This window comes from Alligator mississippiensis, chromosome 11, assembly GCF_030867095.1.
Source record: "Alligator mississippiensis isolate rAllMis1 chromosome 11, rAllMis1, whole genome shotgun sequence".
Taxonomy (NCBI): Eukaryota; Metazoa; Chordata; order Crocodylia; family Alligatoridae; genus Alligator; species Alligator mississippiensis.
Window position 1 is genome coordinate 75,796,227 of NC_081834.1, and position 12,267 is coordinate 75,808,493.

At 44.9% G+C, this 12,267-nt stretch overlaps 1 long non-coding RNA gene across 1 annotated transcript; it reads left to right on the plus strand.

Moving 5' to 3' along the window:
• Positions 1-1,961: 1,961 nt before the first annotated feature.
• LOC132244250 (uncharacterized) lies at positions 1,962-9,894 on the plus strand. The gene is made up of 2 exons (XR_009455843.1): positions 1,962-2,338; positions 3,037-9,894. It is a non-coding gene; the product is annotated as an uncharacterized LOC132244250 (long non-coding RNA).
• Positions 9,895-12,267: the final 2,373 nt, after the last annotated feature.

Here is a 12,267-nt window from a genome sequence, read left to right on the forward strand (position 1 = left end):
GACTTATTTCTAATACACTGATGCCATTAGGCAGCAGAAGGTCAGATATGTATGAAATGCTTCTGAGGATTCCTTCAAAGCTGACCCTTTCTATCAAGATGACAGTAGCCGCCACAGATCAAGTTGACATACCCATGGATTCTCAAGATGGGCAGCATTAGACAACCCTGTTCCCCCACAGTGAGGGTATGTTTTGCAGTGAAATTTTGCAACCTGCTTTCCTCTGCCGCCAAGATTTTCTTCCCACTCAGGAGATTGGCATTTGGGTGGCAAAGGGATGACACAGGACTGTCCTCTGGTTAACTTGCCATATAGGGTGCCTATAGACATGCTTGTTGGTGTTCTAATTAGAACATGGAGCAGACTTGATTAATGGAGCCTGCTCCACCATGTTCCAATTAGAACACTCCAGCATTGCCTTGGTGTCATGCGTATTAAGCCCCCATCCATTTCAGAATGGCCACAGGGGCACTTCATGTAATCTCAATGAAAAAGCTCTAGATAAAGCATCCCACAGACATTTTGAAATATGCGAGGGCTTAATACACATGACGGTGAGCCATTTTAATTAAAGCAGCTGTCCAGAAACTGCTTTAATTAAAACACCTCCCACCCCACACCGAGCATGTATATAGGCAGCCATAAATTCTGGAGACCTAAATTTGAGTCTCAACTATGCCAACAATCCCAGCAAGTGATTTAAACCAGATTTTCCAATATTCCGTGCCCAGGTTTTTAAAACAACTCAGATCCCGTTTGAGTATCTGGTCCGCAAGTATCACAATGGGCTTTGCCCAAAGCTTATCATTTTAGAAAATTTGATATTATTTTGCAAGGCAGCGTCTCTGAGGAGCACCAATCCCAGACCAGGACCCCGCTGTGTTAAACACAATATGAGTCCATACCAGAAAGATGGTCTGACCTTTTCATCTCCCTTATCCCTTAAATCTGTAAGTTAGGGATAAACATTACTCTCTACCTTGTAAGAGTGTTTCAGGACAAATGCATTAATATAGGATATACATTAATACACCATGGCACTGAGAGCCATATAAGAACCCTCACAGGTAGCCCAGAAAGCAATCTCTGCCTGTATGATTATGCATCTATTTATTGTGTATATGAAATTATAATATTTTGCAGAGCATGAAGGAAAGTTAAATGTAACTGAAATCATTAATCCTCCTTATAGTTCCACCTTTAATGAAAGCTTTGGAATTTTCTCTAATCTCTGCAGAGCCAAACTGTTTTTTAAAAGCAATTAAACACTTGGGAGAGTGATCTACTTACATATAATAATGTCACATCCATCCACTAATTGGAATACATTAAAAGTTTAAGTTTGATCAATATTTGTCACTCTCAACCACCAGTTAACATTAATAAAGTAGATTACTGTCGGAACAAAAAAAGCAAGAATCATCTATAACATTGTTACGACATAATCAAGACTAGCAGTTAAAACTGACTGTCCCAGGGGAGCTGGGATGCCGAAGGAACCCCGGGGCAGCAAAGAGTCCCACTTACCTCCCGGAAGAGCCGGCGCGGGTGATCAGCGTTTATCCGGCTGCGGCAGAGCAGCGGGGGCAGAGGACGCCTCCCGGAAGGAACAAAAAGCTCCCCCGCTGAGGCAGTGGGGTGGCCGATGAGAGGAGACCGGAGGAGTGAGCTCCTGCATGGAGGAGATCAGCCGCCACACAGCTGCGGAGAAAACAAGGGGCGGAGCCAGAGCGGGCCCCGAGAAAGCCGGCAATGCAACCGGCAGCAGTGCTGGTGGTGGGGCCGGCTCCGAGGCGGTCGGCAGAGCCGGTGAGGGAACCGGCTGCATCACCGACAACAGAACCAGAGGAGGAGCTGGCTGGGTGACTGGCAGCAGCGCCGGTGGGGGAACGGGCCGCGTCGCAGGCGGCAGCGCCGGTGGGGGAACGGGCCGCGTCGCAGGCGGCAGCGCCGGTGGGGGAACGGGCCGCGTCGCAGGCGGCAGCGCCGGTGGGGGAACCGGCCCCGTCGCAGGCGGCAGCGCCGGTGGGGGAACCGGCCCCGTCGCAGGCGGCAGCGCCGGTGGGGGAACGGGCCGCGTCGCAGGCGGCAGCGCCGGTGGGGGAACGGGCCGCGTCGCAGGCGGCAGCGCCGGTGGGGGAACCGGCCGCATTGTGAACGGCAGCGCCGGTGAGGGAACCGGCCGCGTCGCAGGCGGCAGGGTTAAGGAAGGAGCCGAGGCAGAAGGGCCAGGCTGACGACCCCAGTAGGTTGAACATTGAGCTGAAGACCTTTACGGGCGGATGGCAAGTTGGGAGCAAGAGAGCGGCAGGCCAAGGACACCATGGAAGCCAAAAAGGTAGAGCTTCAGGTGGCGAGTGGCCGGGGTATAGGGGAGGACGGAGCCCCGAGAGTACCTGCCGAGGAAGGCGCCAACCCTGGGGGCTGCCCCAAGGGAGGACCCCCCACTGAAGTTCCATCCAAAGTCGTGGCAGGCGAGTTAAGGGGTCCTCCTGACGTCAGCAGGGGTAACGGCCGGGCCTCGCCCGTAAGCCCAGGGCACACGAGATCTTGGGCCCGGGCAAAGGCGGCGCGGGAACACCTATTAGAGCAGAGGCGGGCACACTGATCTATAAATCCAACACCAGAACGGTGCAGTCACTTATCATTAAGGGAATGTATCCTGCTACCCATCCTGTATTTGGGGCACTTTCTCCATAAAAAGTACAGTAGTCTAAGCCCATTTAGCAGTTATGAAACACCTTCTATGAAATGGCTTTGACTTGGTGTTATCGGCCTGCCTTATGCTACTTACACATGTTTAAACGAAAGGTTCCCTACAGCTTTCCAAAAGCAGGGAAAAAATCCACTTTCATTTCTTAAACAAGTAAATAGTGCATAGAGAATTGTTTAAGGAAAAAAAAGAGCAAGGATTAGAAAGAGGCTTTTATATATTTATGCAAAGCCTCCAGAAAGGCAATAGCTGCCAAAGAACTGAGCTGCTGTGCGGGGAATTTATTACATAACAAAAACGGCAAAATCGGCTTTATTTGCCAGGTATGGAAAATGGTAAAAGTTATGCAGTGTTGCCTACAGACTGAAATCCTATTCAAGTCAGTGGACAAGTTCCCACGGAGTTCAAGGACATTTGGAAGGAGAACCCAAGCTTTCCATCCCCACAAAACTCAGGCACCACTTAATATCAGCACTGGCGTTAAACCCATCTCTCAACAAACAACTACAGGATATGCCTCTTTTTCGGCACAGGGGACGTCCCAAGCAAGAGACTGGACTTCAGCTTTGGTGCTGAATTGGACTCAAGTAACATGATTTTGGCTCATTTACATAAGAGCTGCTTTTTAGAAACACTGAGCACTTTCAGCTCCCATGCACTTCAAACAGGATGATGAGCATGCAGCATTTCTGAAGAACTGCCTTTCATTGCCTCATGAGAGGCTAATGCTATTTCATGGAAATAGTCTGAGGCTTAAACTAATGGTTCTAAAGCTCACTCACATCCTCAGAAGAAAATGCTACATAAATGCAAAATATTGCTATAATAAGCATTCAACAGTACAAGCCATAATAATCATTTTCTTCCCTTCTCCAGCAGCAAAGGAGAAAATATAATACTTACCTTGGTAGAATTACCATGTCTTGGAGAGACTATAAATGGAAAATTCTCACACGATACTTCCTTGGATGAAAGCTCCTATGCAAGTGTAAATTATTATCATTAAAATAATGATTTTGTACCCTGCTTAAGTTTTTTGCAGCTTGCCCTGAGATTGAAAACAAAGCTCAAGGATGTAATGTGAATTTTACCACAGCATTTGGTCTCCATCTGAATTGTGTAGCCCTCACAATCAGCACACAGAGACCGCATTAAGAAAGAAGGCCCTATGGTACAGGATCCAAATGTGTTGCCTTATTTTTCTCAGATAATTTTAAAGCCAGGAATGACTACAGAGATTGTAAACAGTACCTCACCAGTTCCAATCCAGTTCAGGTAGGAAGATGAACAGAAGAGATCATCAAGTGATGGCTCTGAGGTGTCCCATATAAAATGTGTTCTTTAGTCTCAGGGCAGCTATCATGGGTGTTTTTATCCATTCCAGACACCCCTCGCTGCCACTCTCAGCAGACAAGCAAATCATTAAAATGACCACAGAGGCTGATTTAACCTCTCAAACCCTCAAAATATTCTTCCCCCATGGCAAGATCAAGACACGCTGGCTGGGGAAGCATGCAGAAGCTTGCCTAGCATTTGACTGGGTAATAGGTCCTTGAGAAGCAAGCCAGAAAACAATGTAGATACCTTCTAAAAATGTTGCTTTGAGTTAGAACTGGTTTAAAATTTTTCAAGCAACCTTTTTCAATGGAAAAGATGTTTTGAACAACATCTAAAAAGATGTGTTGGGAATGTATTGATTTTGTAAAAAACAACAACATTCAGTTCTGAGCAAGTCAAAATATTTTATTTCAGTCCAATCTTAACTTCTATCAAGTCAGAGCACATGGTGAAAAATCCTCAGGTTCCTATTTTCCACCCTGATTTGGGATTAAGTGAAATTTCAGGAACTCAGCATATTTGTTTTCTAATCATTTCCACCCCTATTTTTGAGAGTCTCTGGCACCAGCTGCTAGACATCCTTGACAGAAGTACTTCAACTGAGTTCAGTCAGTGTTTTAGGTCCCCCATTCCTCTGTAAATAAGGACTAAAACACCTCAAACCTTTATACAGAAAAATGGAGAGTCCCAAATTAGAGAAAAGGATGGAAGTAGGTGAGAATAGGCTGTGCTCCAAAATCCATTTGAATCAATGTATTCAGTGTCCAAGGTTTAAAATTACTTTATAAACTGTCACTTTTCAAATTCAAGTTCAATCCAAACATGATTTATACGTGATCAATAGATATTACAAGTACGTTGCAGACATGAATAGATGGTGTGAAGTATGTGCTAGGCCCTATCAGTCTTAGTTGTTAGAGACCTGGGGTTATATAAGTAATCTTTTGACCCAGGAAACTTTATAATCATCCACAAACACTGCTTGGGATCAACATGGAAGTACACAGATACAATTCTTGTGTTCTACAAGAAGAAGTCAGACTTACATATGATCACATCATCCTTTCTGGCACAGATAACAATTCCTGAACATGTCCATCAGTCACATATTAACTACAGCTGGTTAGGACTTGCCTGATGACGTGGACTGAGGAGGATGGGGGGGGGAAGACAACTATCTGTGCCTCCAATTCCCAAGTGGGTGCTATTTGAGGGGGAGGAGGAGGAGGGTGAGGGTGATTGGTTAATTATTCTAGTTACTCTTTTGGTCTCTCCAACTCTTTTTGTCCCTGTATCCCCAAAACAGTAGAGCGAGGTTTGTTTCTTTTTAAACATTTTTTTCAATTCTATTGTTTTTTCCTTTGAAGGAAGGGAAAACAAAAACTTGTCCAGTTCGATCATTAGCCTGCCACAAACTATTTATAAATGGAACTTCAATATTCAAGTGTGACCATAAGAGACTGGAAAAATATTTATGATGCTTGAAACAAATCCTTTCTATTTCATGCACAGCTGATTTACACTACGCTGTTTAATGACTCTTCTATTTTTTTTCTTGCCATTTGCCGATCTTTTTTGGTGTCTTATTTGCCATCAATCACACCCTAAGTACAGTAATGCTCTCTAGGGCTGTGCGAAACAGCACCGTTTCATTTTTACTTTTTTTTCGCCATTTCGATGGGACAGTGTTTCATTTTGAGTTTCGGTTTGTTTTGAAAGCACTGTTCCTTTTTGTTTCATTGCAACTGTTTCAACGTTTCGCCCTTAGGCTATAATGGGGAAGCACAGAACTGCCTATAACTTTGTCATATTTTGGCAGATTTGAATGAAAATAGCAGGGATGGTAGCCCCTTCTGAGGGCATGAAGCCCACCAAGTTTCCAGGGGACAGGTGAAGGGGTTTCTGGGAAACTGCACCTCAAGCTGCTGACAAGAAAAACTCATGTCACTTGTAAATGTGAAGGCACAGGGGGGTGAAAATAGCAGGCATGGTAGCCACTGATGAAGCTGGGAAGATACTTGGTATTTATCTAAAAGTTTTTTGAGGATGCTCCACATCCCTGGTGATTAACCCCAGAAGGTTGAGGGTATTCAGCATTGCAATACCCAAATGATTTAGAAACACCTAAATGGTGTAGGAGCTTAAAACAAATCAACTCGCAATAAGTCACTTTTAAAAGATATTTAATAGAAATAAATGCAAAGGGGGATTCTTAAAAGTACATAAGCGCTTATCTGCCACGGATTTAACTGAGAATGAAACAAACACGTATGACAGGATTTCCTTTTAAAAATCCTGTTTTCATATTTTGGTTTCTAAGTAACTTTAAAAAAATTGGGCCAGCACAGATAATCCTCCCACAGGATCTGGCACAGATGATCATCGTCTTAGCCCTCTGAGGTATGGAAGGGGTATCTGTATTTCCTGAAGAGATGTAAGGGCACTGAAGGAGGGAAAGGACTTCTTAGAGGTCAGACAGGATGCTGGCGATACAGCTGGAAATCTAAGTTAGTTCCCTCTTTGCGCTTAAATTTCCACTCCAAACCTTATAGCACTTCATAGGAGGACACATTATGTCCAACTGACTGATAAGGAAGCAGAGTCACAAGGAAAATTGGGTCATTTCACCACATTAATGAAAGACCCAAGGCCTAAGTGAAAAACCTGCCAACCTGACAGAGCCCAATGTCTTAGAAAGGGTTGAACACTGACCCACATGTAGCGCTTCTGAACAGAGAAATCAAGTGGTCCCAGCAATCCAAGATGCCCATGCACTATGGAAAAGCAGTATCATTGTGTAAGAGAAAAATATATCATAATACTGACAAGCTTCCCTCATGCCCCTTACCTTTAGATGCATCATACTCCTTTACACACAGTATACAGATTTTCCGTGGCCTTCAGAAGCAAGAACCTATTAAAAGTTTTGGACATTAGGGCTAGGGGCAGACATTCAAAAAGCTGGAGTTGGAATGATTCAACCTTTGCAGGTTAGTTTAACCTGGCTAGGCTGAACTGGTTTGTAACAGGACAAACGTTATCTCTCGACTGAGGCAAAGCAGGAGAGTTAGTCTTCCCTCTACCCCCACTGGTAGCTGGGTTTGCCTGCCCTCGCCGCCGTGCTCCCTGCCTGGGAACAGGCCCCCTGCTGACCCTTCCACCGGCAGATGAGGGAGGAGGAGTAACCCCTGTCCCTGCCCCTCCCACCCCAAGGGACCCTGCTGGCCAGCATCTGGCCATGTCCCCTCCCCGCGTTTGCAGCAGGAGAGGGCAGGGTCCATGTTGGGGGCAGCAGCCCCTGTCATAATGTGGGGGAGCGCGAGCCCCTTCCCGATGGGGGCACTGTGCTGCAGGGCTGGCAGAGCTGCAGCGGGGTGTGTGCAGTAGCACCGGGGTCCCGAGCGGGCCAGAGCCCTGCAAGCCCCCTGCAGTGCTCTGCAGAGCGGCCCCTCCCGGGAAGAGGCTTGCTCTCCAGGAAGCCGTGACTGGCTAAATTTTTTAGGGGTCCCACGGGCCGGATAGAACATCCTGGAGAGCGGCATCTGGCCCCCGGGCCGCATTTTGCCCACCCCTGCCTTAAACACTGTATAGGAGGAACAATCAAAGCCTGGTAGTGAACGCGCCTTCTTAAAAGTATAAGGGAATGTTTTAACGTGCTCAGAATTTATGCCCTTGTGGATGTTTTAACTGAATGAAGCTCTAGATCATTTTAAGTCGACCTCTTAACTCAGGCTGTTCTTTTTCCCCTTCCTTTGAGATATGAGTCTTTGGGGTTCCTGTCAAAAAGTTTGCTGCAAGGCAAGCAGGAGAAAGAGGGGCAACATACACACACTACAGCTGAGAGGACAACTGTAACAACCAATTGCTTCAGGGCCAGTTATTTGCCACAAAACTGAAGGACTGGGATATTTCTGACTTCAGACACTTTATTTTCCTGCTGCACTTCAAAGTACCCAGGGGAACTTTTCCAATCTTTTCTCCAATGCCTGATGAAGGGTGTCTGTGCCCGAAAGCTTGCAACTAAAGACATTTTTTTGTAAAAAACCTTGTTGGTCTAATAAAAGATATCACCTCTACTATGAGTCCTGATTGCCTTTTCCTCTAGACCAATGTGGCAACAACCTGGATAGCTAAATCGGAAGAAACAAGTTAGTTAGAGAGCTTGTCAAATACCTCTCCCTCAGGGAAGAAATGTCCACTATGCACAGACTCCCTTCTGGCCAAACCAGGGTAGGAGCTACTGTCTGAACTACACCTACTAATTAATATTTTGCACTTCTAATGCATTGCATCTTATTACAGGTTCTCAGAGCACTCTGCAAAAAAGTAACCATCTCAACTGCATGCATCTAAACTAAGTACAATTATCCCCTCGTCTATTCACGGGTTAACTGAGGCACATCGCTCAAGGCGTTTCAGAGATGTACCATGATTTTAGGGTGCTCAACCTAAGATACATTAAATGTTCCTGCTTTTCACATACTGCTGAGCACTTACATTTCAAAAATCCAGTGTCCTTACGGTTCTGCTAAGTGACATCATTTTTTTAGATGATTGTTTTGTCACTATTATTGTGTCACTACTGGGAAGAGCCAGGAACAGGAGCCATACATCCAAATGATGACCCTCATTGCTTTAAACACTTGGGAGAATACTTCATCTGTTATTTAAAGAAAACAGTACTGTATTTATCTGCTACTTTGCGACATGCTTTTGAAGGTGCCCCCTTTGCAAGTCATCAGGAGGCAGATTACCCACCGAGGTCAATGATACTTTCATACATCAAAGATGCATGGGAATGGATCCAGGAGTGTTTGTGCTGACTTCAACAGACATTGGTTCAGCCTTTAAGAACTAATGAAACGTAAGAACGGTAGACACTGCAAAGAGAAATGCTGAAGGGTAGCAGTCTAAAACAGTTATGAAAATTAAACTGGCCAACCAGACAGTAACTGTGGTACACAGAAGTATTAGTAGTTGTCGAGAGAAGCAATTGCAACTACAGCTTATCAGTGATTCCTATTCCCAGTAAAAAAGTCAACAAAACTGAGAAATAGAAGAACAGAACGGAAAAGAGAACAGAATAGAAAAGTCCAATTTTATTTCTACATTTGTATTTTCATCCAAAGTGAGAAAAGGGTGTTTGCTTGTTTTTTGTTTCCAGGAAGTAAAACATTGTTTCCAATATTCTGCTCCCCTGATTTTTTTTTAATTTGGGGTGTCCACATTTTTCAATGAAAAGGAATATTTCAGAAAGGCTGGGGCTCTGGGTCACTGAACCAGTGGCTCATCAAGACATAAAATATGATGCAAGGAGCATGAAGCATATGAAAAAAACCAGCCCCCTAGCAACAGATTGATTTTGTCCATGTTTTGCATTTCCTATGGAGAACAGCAGTGAACATGGCAAAGTCCACCCACGCATCTCCAGTAGTGAACACGAACCAAACATTCCCACTCACTCGTGGAAGGAAGAGTTTTGCAATGTTGTGACAGCTAGGTGAGAAACCACGAGAGATGTCTGAACTCCCCTCATTGTAATTCCTCCTGCAAGGGCGCATGGACGATTACTTGTCTTCCACGGCTCTGGACTCTGTTATTTGTGCTGTTTGCTGCTCGTTATTTTTGTGCTATAAAAAAAAAAGTGAGAGAGACAAGCCGTTCTTTCTCTGTCAAAATAACTTGCACAAGAAGAGGCTATGGAGAGGAGAATGGCTTTCTGAATATGTATGACCTTAGGGCCTTAACAAATCCTATGCTCTGGGCCGCGTGGGATAGGTTAGCTGCTAACCAACTTCCCTAATGCATAAGTCCGTTGGAAAATAAATCATCATATCTGTTCACAGCCAATGTGCTACATTCCTTTGTCTACATTTGCACGCATCATGCTTGCTATTGCACCTCAGTCATTTATTTAAAAAAGAAAAGACAAAGAAAAAGAAAAAAAATAGGCATTATTTTGCCAAACTGACCTTTGCCACATACTTACGTTCCATATTAGCTCCCACTAACCAGGGAACCAGAAGTGAAATGTCACTGCTGACTAGTGACAAACACTGACAGCACAAGGAGGATGATTTATTCCTTAAATTTGATTCTTGTTACAATTAAGCTACCTTTCCCAAAGAAAGATGAAAAACCCAAACAGCAAACATTTTCAAAGGAAATAAAACCACTTACCTTGCAGTTGACAAATACTGTAAAGTTCTCCACACAGATAATAAACTTAGTAATAAAAGTAGAACCTAGGTTTGATCTTTTGAAAGAAAAATAAGTAATGTAAAGTTTAAACCTGGATTTTAAATGTGATGTTTATTTTGTACAGATGCACATGTGCGTATGTGTGCGTGTGTCCCCACATGCATTCACACCTGAAAATACACAGCTTCTCTTTATGGACAGTCTCTATTACTAGTTTTCTGGCCCCAGAACTTAGGCACATCCATGTGAGAGAAAGAGTATACAGTCCAGATTATCCTACATTATTACTCATTTTAGGTGCTCATTTTTAGGTATTTTGAAGGGGCCCAACACCTGCCCTCTGAAACAATCAGATTGTTTTTAAATGCCTCAGACTAGGGGCCTGAAAATTGAAAGAGCCAAAGTCAGAATATATTGGAAAATGTAGCCCTGTGGGGAGAAGTTTCAAAATCGCTGTGGAATAAAGGTCATTTAGCACTCTAGTGGCAAAGCTGGGAATAAAACCCAGGTCAACTGCATCCTAGTTTAGTGTTTTATAGGGGTGTCTGAAATGGGCCTTATTCAATTCAGATTCAGCCTGAATCAGGGACACTGATTTGATTCGTTCATTCGGCTCACTGTCCCCGATTTGATTCGGCCAAATCCGAATCTGAAGATTCGACGCCGATTCAGAGAATCAGCGATTTGGACATAGACACAACTTGAAACGTGTTTTCTACACACCTCGAGGTAGCAGGCACGGCTCGTGAACGCTGCGATGCTGAGGAGGATGGAGTGTCCCACAGGAGTGCGGGGGGCCCCTCCACGTGTTCACCGGTGAACCTGGAAGTGGATCAGACGTACTTCCGGTCCACTTCCAGATCCACTGGGGAGTGCGCAAGAGGCTCCCCCTCCACATCCCTCCAGCTCAGCAGTTGGCCATGAGGGGACTCCGGGTGCCCCCCCAGACCCAGGAGGCACCAGTAGCTGAGCTGGGGGAGCATGGAGGCCCCCCCGCCCTCCTTGCACTCCCTGGCAGACCGGAAAGTGGACTGGATGTGCTTCTGGTCCACTTCTGGGTCTGCTGCCAGGCACACTGGGAGGCCCCCCACACATCTGTGGGGCACTCCATGCACCCCAGCATCACAGCATTCATGAGCCATGCCTGCTACCTAGAGGCACGTAGAAAAAACATTTAAAGCTGTGTCTATGTCCGAATTGCTGACTGTCCACATCGATTTGGAGGGTTCCGATTAGATTCGGAGAGATTAAAGGGTCTCCTGATTCCATCTGGATTCGGAGCTTCAGCCACCAAATCAGGCCAAATCTCCGCTGAATTGAATCAGAGACTGAAGCTTCGCACAGCCCTAGTGCTTTATTTACGAAGGAAATCTAAAGGTCCAAGCCTGTGCAGGCTTCAGGCTTCAACGCACTTGTTTTCTCTCTATTCTTTCACTAGCTTCTGTGACCTTGGCCCTCTACCATTTTCCTCTTCTTTATACTGTGAAACAATGAGATACAATGTCAGGGTCTGTTCTGTGCTTTTAAGACATCAATTCATTCTTCTTGATCTTCGCACCTCATGGAAAATGGAGAGAGACTTTTTAAGTCATTTCCCCAGCCTTCTGACTCTCAGGAGGTGCTGATCAAAATCCTATATTTATGTCATCAAAATGATGGCAGCAATCTTCAGAGCTGTAGGAATCCACAAGCATTTACCTGACAGAATTCCCCTAATCCCAAATAAAAATACAATCCCAAAGCCTCTGTAGCGGTACATCTTTTCTAAACTATTAGAGAGAGACTGAAAACAACAGCTAATTATGACATCCCACTCCACATAGGGCAAGTTCGAGCTCCTCCTCCTTCTGGAAGTGATGCAGGAGGGGAAAAATGAAGCTACATTTATTGCACCTAACCTGAAGCCTTGCATCTCCATTGAGTTTCCATCTTTGTTGCAGATTTTCTCAGAACTTGGGCAAGCCACTTCATCTCTCTCGGTGCCTCAACTCCCAATTGTACAAAATGGGGAATAC